At 43.1% G+C, this 9,258-nt stretch overlaps 1 protein-coding gene across 4 annotated transcripts in view; it reads left to right on the top strand.

The window, feature by feature from the left end:
* DAG1 (dystroglycan 1 (dystrophin-associated glycoprotein 1)) overlaps positions 1 to 9,258 on the top strand; it is a 47,434-nt gene that overhangs the window by 6,585 nt on the left and 31,591 nt on the right. For 3 of the 4 annotated variants that reach the window (XM_004676161.2, XM_012720395.1, XM_012720394.1), the window contains exon 2: positions 1,090 to 1,146. The gene's annotated coding sequence lies outside the window, so the exon portion shown is untranslated. Of the gene's footprint in view, positions 1 to 1,089; positions 1,147 to 5,589; positions 5,664 to 9,258 lie in introns of those variants that run through there. The other variant, XM_012720396.1, reaches the window with a different exon arrangement.

Genomic DNA, 9,258 nt, shown 5'->3' with positions numbered 1-9,258 from the left:
AGGCCAGAGGCTCAGGGGCGGCGAGAGGCTTCACCAGAGATAGAGTGGGGAGCAGAACAGGCAGATCGATGAAGTACACTGCTGAGGGGAGCAGCGGGCGGGCCATGAGAGGTCTGCCGCTCCATGTGGTCACCTCCGGGGCAGGCAGGAATCGAACTCATGCAGAAGTGGCTTTAGCTTCTCAGTACTGTGCTTTAACCCGCTGGGCCACCAGGGAGGGGCCTAGAGACTTTTTAATCCCTGTGCCACCAGGGAGGTCCTATTTTTGTCTGCTTTTTTCTGTGTTTATACTCTAGGCCTGGAGCTGGGTATTGGTGGCTTTGGGTGTATATGTGATTAATCTGGTCATTTCCAAGTTGGTCTTTGTGTGTCCTTGCTTTGGGTATTTAAAATCGTTTACTTATTTAGGAGGGGCATAACCTGCTTGATCTTTTGACTGTTCCCCCTCACTCTGATTATTAGTCAGTAATACTGCTCTGATAGCAATTTCTATAAATAGGATTTTAGAGTAGTTTCCAAAATTATTCCAGCCAGAGGACTTATTTAGTTTTAATGAATAAGGTTTCCTATTTTTTAGGTTTGGTAACTGCATTTTCCAGAGTGGAAAGATGGATAGAATATAGTTGTATAGTTAGGATGTTTGAGTTGGTGAGGCTGTTTAGAATTCTCTGTTGAGTAAATGAAGTTAATCTGAATGGAACTGTAGCAGTATGTTTATATTTCTATTTTAAAAACAGAGTTCTAGTGGGAACAATAAGCTGAATATAAATATCGTTTTTTTGACTGAATGTCTTTATCCTGTATAGCATGAGGTGCATTTAGTATTTGAGGCTTTGTTTCTCAGTTGTACTTTCTTGATCTAATTGTTTTAAGTAATACTGCTACCAAAATTTTAGACATTGGAATTTATTTTATATATTTGTAACTGTTTATAATTCGTGGTCCTGGGTTGACCCTTTGACAAAGAAGGATGACTAATTGGCAGTGTGGGCTGGAGACTGAGTCGCAACTCCTGGAGTTGGTCGTTGAGGTAATTGTGTTTTTGGTTGTGGACATTCACCATATTGGTTCCTTTTTTTTTTCCTGCAGGGCCTCTGCTCTCCAGGAAGATAGGACTTTTAAAGCAGCATAGGACTAGAAGATAAGGTAAGGTATTCAAAAAGAGAGTTTTCTGTAAAATTGGAAGATTATGGATAATCCCATTATCAGCAAAATGGTTAGACATGGAATATTATTTTATTTTAAAAATTTATAGTTTTACTTATGCATATAAGACCTAGGGTATAGGGCAGAGTTCTGGGGGGGGGGGTAAGAGCATTCACCAGAGACAGAGTGGGGAGCAGAACAGGTGGATTGACTAAAATACATTGCTGGGCACCCCCTGGTGGCACACCAGGTTAAAGTACAGCACTATGAAGCTATCCACAGCCCCTGCAGCACAAGTTTCATTCCCTGCCAGTGAGGTGACCCACATGGCGCAACAGACTTCTGTGCCTCCCACCCACTGCTCCCCTTAGCAGTGTATTTCAGTACATCTCCCTGTTCTGTTCCCCACATCCTCTGGTGAATCCTCTCACTCTCCCCACCCCCACATCTCTGGCCTGTACCCCAGTTGTTGTATGCATGAATAAATAAATCTTTAAAAAAATAAAATACAATACATTGCTGAGAGAAGCAGTGGGCATCTGCTGTGCTATGTGGTCAGCTCCCTGGTCAGAGATCGAACTCAGCCTACAGTGGCTAGTGATAGCTTGATAGTGCTATCTTTCTAACCCCTAGTGCCACCAGGGAGGCCTCCCCCCATGGAATTTTAAAACCTCATTGTGAAGAAAGCTGTATCAAATGATACATTTACTTAAATTAAGAAATGTGGACAATAAAAGTAGAAAGGAAAGGTTACTCTTTTTTAAATAGGAAATGCCAACACATGCTATAAATTGAAAAAATTCAAGATTACACAGGAGAAAAATCTTTGTTCTGTCCATTACCACATCCCCCAATTCTCTTTCTGGTGTAGTGGATTATCCTAGTTCCTAGGGGTACTTCATTTCTCTTTCTTTATTTTTAAAGATTTATTTATTTATGTGTACGGAACTGGGGTACAGGCCAGAGGTGCAGAGGTGATGAGAAGATTCACCAGGGACAGAGTGGGGAGCAGAACAGGCAGTTTGACGAAGTACACTTCTGAGGGGAGCAGTGGGCAGGTCAGGAGAGGTCTGCCCCGCCATGTGGATTGCCTCCAGGGTGGGGATCGAACTCTCACTGCAGCAACTGTGGGCTTTGCAGTGATGTGCTTTAACATATTGTGCCACCAGGGAGGCCACCTAGGTATACTTCAGAGCTGGTCTTTAGATAGAACTTTTATTGGGTTTAGGTTCAAGTTGATTTACTTTTTCCCATGATTTTCATCTTCTAGCATTACAATATGAACATTGCTCTATAAACATAATATTTCTAAGGGTTTACTTGTCCCCAGTTCTTAGATGGGTTTTTCTTATTTTGGTTATACTTAGGTAATGTTAAAATTAACATCTTTGTGCATAGGCTTTGGAAAGATTTTTTTCCCCAAAGATTTAAACTTATTTTATGTATACAGAACTAGGGTACAGGCCAGATGCACAGGTGCAGGGTGAGACAAGAGAGGTCTGCTGTGCCATGAGGTCAGCTCCCTGGCCAGGGATTGAACTCAAAGTGGTAGCTGTGACTAGCTTAGTGGTACTGTGCCACCAGGGAGGGCTTGAAAAAAAAATTTTTTTTAAGATGTATTTATTATGCATACAGAACTGGGGTACAGGCCAGAGGCACAGGTGTGGTGAGAGGATTCACCAGAGGCAGAGTGGGGAGCAGAACAGGCAGATCAACGAAGTACGCTGCTGAGGGGAGCAGTGGGCGGGTCAGGAGAGGTCTGCCACGCCATGTAGGTCACCTCTGGTGCCGGGATTGAACTCATGCTGAAGTAGCTTTAGCTTCTTAGCTGTGCTTTAACCCGCTGTGCCACCAGGTAAGGCCCTGAAAGTTTTTTAAATCATAATATTGCGTATAAAACTTTTGGAAAATTGAGACTTGACTTACAGTTTTGTGGGAGTATTTCAATAATGGCAAGTAAGTCAGATTTGTATTGTTATTTTAAAAGACTGTATGTTTTACTAGTCCCTTTTCTGTGACTTGTGTGGGTGTGCAAATTTTATATCAACAAAGAGATCCCATCATGAAGTTCCCTCACCATGGGAGTATGTGTAGCCACATATTCATTCTTCCTGAGGAAGTCACAGCCCTCGATTTCCTAAATACAGAGGAGACTTGGGAATGGAGACTTGGGAAGGGTGTGTCATATTCAGGGAAACAGTGGGCAGTGCACAGCTCGGCCCCTGCTTTAGCATTAGCTCTTCATTTCTGTGGCTGTTTTTTTATATATGGTCTATGGGAATCTATAAAGAAGAAACTGCTGGGATTCTTTCTAATTGGTATCTGTATTGAAGTAGAGTAGTGGAATTGGAAGGTGTTTGTTTTGCAAATGCTAGGGTCATCTCTGTTTTAAACAACTTCTCACGTGCATTCCAAAGATTGATATGATTACATAAAAAGATTCCCAATATTTTTGATGGCAGAAGTGAACCAGTTCTGTGTTGGTTGCCATAAATACCCCCTTTTAATTAGCTAAATTGATCTCCAGGGTAGGGTTGATTTCTCTAGCCTGTTTTTGCCAAAAAAAAAAAAAAGATATAGTCATTAATGGAATTCCAAATGGCATTTCCATTTTATTTGGCTATTAGTCAGAATCCAGAATATTATCCTTTTCCTGGGCCTTTGTTTTACAATGGACAGCTTCTGTCAACATCACTGAGAATGTCTTGTTTATACTCCTGCTTGGACTGTTAGGTTGTCTTTACATTGAATTGTCTTGACTTCAGAAAGCCTTGATTACTGGATTGTTTTATGTTTTATTTATTTTTTTGCAAAGATTTAAAAAATTATCTATGCATACTGGAACTGGGATGTTGGCCTGAGGTGCCAGTGGTGTGAGAGGATTCACCAATCTGCAGAACAGGCAGATTGAAAAGTACTGCTGAGGGGAAGCAGCAGGTGAGATGGGAGAGGTCTGCTGCGCCATGTAGGTCAGCTGCCTGGCCAGGCATGGAACTCATGCTGCAGTGGCTCTTGGTAGTTGTATAGCCTGAGACTTAACCCCTTGTGCCACCAGGGAGGTTCTGGATTATTTCTTTTTTAAGGATTTATTTATGCATACAAGAACTGGGGTACAGGCCAGAGGTGTGAGGGGTGAGCAGATTCACCAGAGACAAAGTGGGGAAAAAACAGGCAGATTGACTGAAATACACTGTTGAGGGGAGCAGCGGGCGGGTCAGGAAAGGTCTGATGTGCCATGTGGGTCACCTTCGTGAGTTGGATCCAACTTGAGCTGCAGTGACTGGGGATAGCTTCATAGTGGTATGCTTTAACCCGTTGTGCCAGCAGGGGGGGCCAACCCCTGGATTATTTTTTATTAATGGATATCACCCTGATGGGTAGCTCTTGAGCAGAGGGGGATTGAAGGTCTTGTGGAAAATGAAGAAGTAAAGACAACCTTGCTCTACCTGTTATATTAAGCATGCCTGAATAAATGTCTTATATTTTTAGACTTTAGAGCGATGTTTGGAAGATTGAATTGCCTGAGTAGAGAAATTTGGTGGGAGGAGACTAGAAGAAAAGCTCTTTATTAAAGACCTAAAAATAGAATTCATTAAAGTCACAAATAGATAACAGTAGAATCCCTGTTCATTTTCTCTTCTGGGTTTGTGCTACCAGCTGTTTCTTCTGCTTACCTGGAAAAGATCATAATATTTTGTCAGAAGGGTCAACACTATAGACTTAAAAACACTGTCTGTTTGTTGATTGGGAGATGTGCTTTTTACAGTTTTAAAAAGTGGCTGGATTTATTGCTTCTGGAAAGAAATCCTTAGTGGGAAAAATTGATTCTTTTGCTAGCCCTACCAGCCCTGTGCTGAGAGGACATGTGGGACCCTCTTTCTCTCACAATCCTGAGGTTTTTTTTCCCCTCTGGCTGGGCATTGCTGACCACCTGGGATATACCTGTGTGAGGAATCTAATCTATTAGATTTAATCTGGTGACACTTCAGGTCTCCCTTTGGGTTTTCCTGGGAGGGGTCCTTCTTTGATTCATAAAGCTGGAAAGGAATATAGCTGCTCACGCTTGCTTCTTATGCAGGCTTCTGGTGCCCTGGGCTGCCTGTGCCCTTTTCTTCCATGTGAAGGGTGAAGGAATGTCCTGGCCTCCCCGCTGCTCCTGCCATGAGTTTCCAGGGAGAATGGGGCCCATTGTGGACTGTGCCTACAGGCACAGTCCTTCATTTCAGTGTCAGGCCTGCTGTGGCCTTTCTGCCCAGTCTGCTGTGGTTACTGGGTACTGAGGGGCCAGGAGCCCAGAAAGCAGTCACTTCCTTACATGCTGTGCTGCCTTTGCTGACTAGGAGTGTTCTGAGTCATGGGGACTTTGCTTTGTTTGCCCTTGGGTCTGCCCTCTCATTTTGTCATTCTTGAGGACCCTTTTGCAGCCCTGAGCTTTCTGCAGTGGCAGAAACTGAAAAATGCTGAGAGGCAGGACTGCTGCTCCTAGGGGTGGCTGAGTGTCTGGTCATGGAAGCTCGGTAGGTCTTTTCTTACGTACCATATCACCAGAAGTCTAGGATTAATCTGTTTGTGAATGAAATTGGACTTAAATTGTTATTTTTAATATTTACTTTGGCTTTCAATTATATACCAGTAAAGCTAAAAAAATTTATTTTGGCCCAATTCAACTGTAAAATTCATTAAAGATGTAAAATGCTAGAATATAACTCTCCTGCCTGGGGACTTGGCTTTTTAAAAAACAGGTTTGTTCCAGATGTGGGTACTCTCTGCTGATAGCAAACTGCCTTACTCATCAGGCAGTTCTTCTGACCCCAGGCCAGTGATTCTGTGGAGAAAAATGTATGAGGTATTTATGGTGAGAGGCTTTTTTTGCCTTCCAGACAGGGAGCCAGACGTGTCATTAGCTTCTGTGCTTTTAGCAGGTTTTATGAAGGATACATGAACCAGTTGGCAGAGCAGGGCTTGGAGAGGACCTCATCAGATCCTTCTGGAGTTGGTGAAGGGCTTTTCGACTTGAGGTCTGTGTGAGTGTGTGAATGACTGCTAAGAACTTTCCTTATCTAATAGAGATAGGTAGATTTCGTAATATTCTGGAAATTGTCCTGAGTGTCTAAGTAAAATATTCCATTCTTCCCATGGTGCTTGGGTTTTTGTTATTTTTTAAGGTTTATTTATTTATGTATACAGAACTGGGATATAGGCCAAAGGGGTGTGTGTGTGTGTGTGTGTGTGTGTGTGTGTGTGTGTGTGCAGTGAGAGGATCCCCCCAGACCAAAGGTGTGTGTGTGTGTGTGTGTGTGTGTGTGCAGTGAGAGGATCCCCCCAGAGAGTAGGGAGCAGAACAGGCAGGTTAACAGGCAGGTTAATTGTACATGCTGAGGGGAGCAGCAGGCGATCACAGGAGAGGCCTGCTCTACCATGTGGGTCACCTCACAGGCAGGGCATCGAACTCATGCTGCAGTGGCTGTGGATAGCCTCATAGTGCTGTGCCTTGACCTGTTGTGCCACCAGGAAGGGCCATTGCTTGAGTTTATGCTATTTCTTTATCTTCTGTGGAAGTGTGTGTAATGAGCAGCTGGCACTGGTATTACCCTGGATATTTGCCTGCCTTCTACCTTTCTACAGGAAGAAAATGCACTTCTTTTTTTTTTTTTTTAAAGATTTATTTATTTATTCGTACAGAACTGGGGTACAGGCCAGAGATGTGGAGGGTGAGAGGATTCACCAGACAGAGTGGGGAGCAGAACAGGCAGATCGAAGAAGTACACTGCTGAGGGGAGCAGCGGGCGGGTCAGGAGAGGTCTGCCGCGCCATGTGGATCTCCTCCTGGGCAGGCGGGGATTGAACTCATGCGGAAGTGGCTTAAGCTTCTTAGTGCAGTGCTTTAACCCGCTGCGCCACCAGGGAGGGCCGAAAATGCACTTCTTTTAAGATGGCATTGAGTTTTCTAAGGAGAGCTCTTTTTTCAAAGTGCCTTGTCATACTATGTCTGTTCATACTATGTCATGACTTCTAAGAGGTGAGGTCTACCCACTGAGGGCCCTTGTTTTTTGGCAAGGTAGCCAAGATTTTGGCACAAGGGCCATGCGGTTGGAGAGTGAAAATGTTAGATACCTGTAGCAGTAGAAACTCAGACCTGAGATAGTGAGTTCCCTAGGACTTTCCCATCCAAATGTGGTATTAAGTAAGACCCTTGACCTCTTTGCCTCAGTAAACTGGGGCAGAATATCCTCCTGACAGGCCGATGAGAAAATAAAATGCTGTGCCTTACGTCTCTCCATAATTGCTATTTATTATTTTATATCCTTTTTTTGGGTAAATTAAGGATATGATATTAGACCTTTTTCTTAATTTGAGTCATGGATTCAGGGGGTGTTTTGTAATTACGTAAGTAAGTTTTTTATATGTACTAGGTATGTTATGTTATAAAGCAGACTTAGACATGAGCATTGGTACCTCCCAGAAAGTTTCAGGGCTGGTCTACTTTGATTGCTTATTCACTTGTGGAACTCTGTGGTATTTTGTGGTGTGTGGTCCTTTCTGTATGGGAGGCATCAAAATTAGCAAAGGACTAAAATAGTTTGAGGACGAAGGTGTTTGTTAACTACAACATTGTTTAGATTTCATTAGAATTTTATGGAGATTCTTTGTGCCCATGATTGTTTTTTAGAACTTAACCAGTGAAGTAGAAGGATCAGATTAGGTTGCCCTGTGAGTTGAGTGACTAGAGATGAGGCATTTTTTTTTTTTAAGATTTACTTATTTATGCATACAAAAACTGGGGTACAGGCCAGGGTGCAGGGGGGTGAGAGAATTCACCAGAGACAGGGTAGGGAGCTGAGCAGGCAGATCTACTGAAATACATTGCTGAGGGCAACAGTGGGCAAGAGGAGAGGCCTGCTGCACCATGTGGGTCAGCTCCTTGGCCAGGGATTGAACACATGTTACAGTGGCTATGGATAGCTTTAAAGTGCTGTGCTCATTAACCCCTTGTGCCACCAGGGAGGTGCCCCCTCCCCCCTTTGAGTTATGTTGTAGTACTACATACCTGGTACCAAAAAACCCTTGGTTTTCAAAAGATTATATCCATATACTTATTTCCCCATATGACCATATGATTTCCTTGACTGGGTAAACCCAACGATAGAAAACTGATTTTTCAGCCAGTAGATATATTTCAAGAGATGGGGAGAGTAGTTGCCAATGGTTGAAAGTGATGTGTTAATGGATTCTATACCTGGAACATATGTAACAAAGTTACAGGGTTTGGAACTCTTCATATAGGAATTTTAAGGTTTTTGTTGCTGTTGTTAAGATGAACAACAACCTTCAGGACTCTCTCTTGTGGCACAGTGAGTTAAGGTGCAGTACAAGAGCCTTGCCGTTGCTGCTTCAGCACAAGTTGAATTGTGCAGGAAGGCGACCCACATGGCACAGCAGACCATTCCCATTGTACCTGCTGCTCTCCTCAGCAGTGTACTTAGCTGATCTGCCTGTTCTGCTCTATGCTCTGTCTCCGGTGAACTCTCCCACCACCCCTATACCTTTGGCTTGTACCCTAGTTCTGTATGCATAAGTAAATAAATCCTTTAAAACAACAATAACAACAAAATTCAGAGTTCTCTAAATTTCGGGGCTTCTTTGACTCCTAGAAGTGCAAATCTAACACAAAGCTCCAGGACATGAGGATATTGGGTATAGATTGTAAACAACAAATAATTGTCCTAAAGAAAAAAATTGGGTTTCATTCTTTAGGTGATAAAGGTACTGCATTGTATGATTCCATGTTGGGGTAAGCAGCTCTTTGGTTTACCTGCAGAGAAGGCTGCAGATGATTTCAAAATAATGGAGGCATTTGATGGCTGACCTTTGTGTTAGAGGCTGTTATCAGATAAGGACATGACAAGATACCACCAGAGGGGAGCTGAAAATCTCTAAATGAAAAAAAAAAAAAAAAACAAGTAAATACTCACTGAATCCTCTAATAAGCCAGAGGGAAGCAGAGCCCAAAGGCGTGGACCTGGGCAGTGCAGACAGAATAAGCAGTGCAGAGGAGACCCCTGTATTGGAGGGTGTGTGTGTGTGTGTGTGTGTGTGTGTGTGTGTGTGTGT

Source organism: Condylura cristata, unplaced genomic scaffold, assembly GCF_000260355.1.
Source record: "Condylura cristata isolate star-nosed mole 26May11 unplaced genomic scaffold, ConCri1.0 scaffold00004, whole genome shotgun sequence".
Lineage (NCBI taxonomy): Eukaryota > Metazoa > Chordata > Mammalia > Eulipotyphla > Talpidae > Condylura > Condylura cristata.
Note: the sequence above shows the minus strand (reverse complement) of the source record. Positions and strands in the feature narration are given on the sequence as shown.